Source organism: Lissotriton vulgaris, chromosome 8, assembly GCF_964263255.1.
Source record: "Lissotriton vulgaris chromosome 8, aLisVul1.2, whole genome shotgun sequence".
NCBI lineage: Eukaryota > Metazoa > Chordata > Amphibia > Caudata > Salamandridae > Lissotriton > Lissotriton vulgaris.
Genome location: NC_141696.1, coordinates 1,506,385,433 through 1,506,386,096, shown reverse-complemented (window position 1 = coordinate 1,506,386,096; position 664 = coordinate 1,506,385,433).

Here is a 664-nt window from a genome sequence, read left to right as displayed (position 1 = left end):
TGCGGGCAGGCATACGTAGAAGCACACCCTAGAGCGACAATGACTGTCAATAAGGCCACAAGACCCTTGAGGCCAGTCCACCTCACCCTTTGGTACCTCCATTGGCCTTTTTCAGCAGTAGTAGTGCAACTTACTAAGGATTGTTAATGTAGGATTTGCATGCACACCACACTAATTTCGCAAACTTCATTGTTGCTGCTTCATGCACAAGCACGTTTAACATGTGCTGCCTGCTTTTGGGCCACTGGAGTTATGAAGCAATGGAGGACATTAGGCCGTAATGTTGACTAAATGATGCAGTAAAAAAGGCTACAGAGTAATGTGGTACATTTTTATACACACTAACGCCCTCTGCAAAGCTTTGCCTCATTAGTACCTGTGTATCCTACAAATGCAGCAGTGAGAAAGGCGACTAGTCAATCTCTGCAAAGGGCCCTCCACTTCGCAGCAACATAAGTCACATTTTTTTTCTATTTGAGGTACAAACAATTTATCATTACCATTCTACTGAGTCCTTTAATCCTAGTTTTATGTATTTCCTTTCTCCAGTTATTAATTAATAACCTCTTTCAATCTTAACCTCTGAGCTGGGGATCTGCAATGGAAAAATTAACTGGGCAATTTCTCCAAAACCAGGGCTTATAGAACATGTTTTATTAGGACC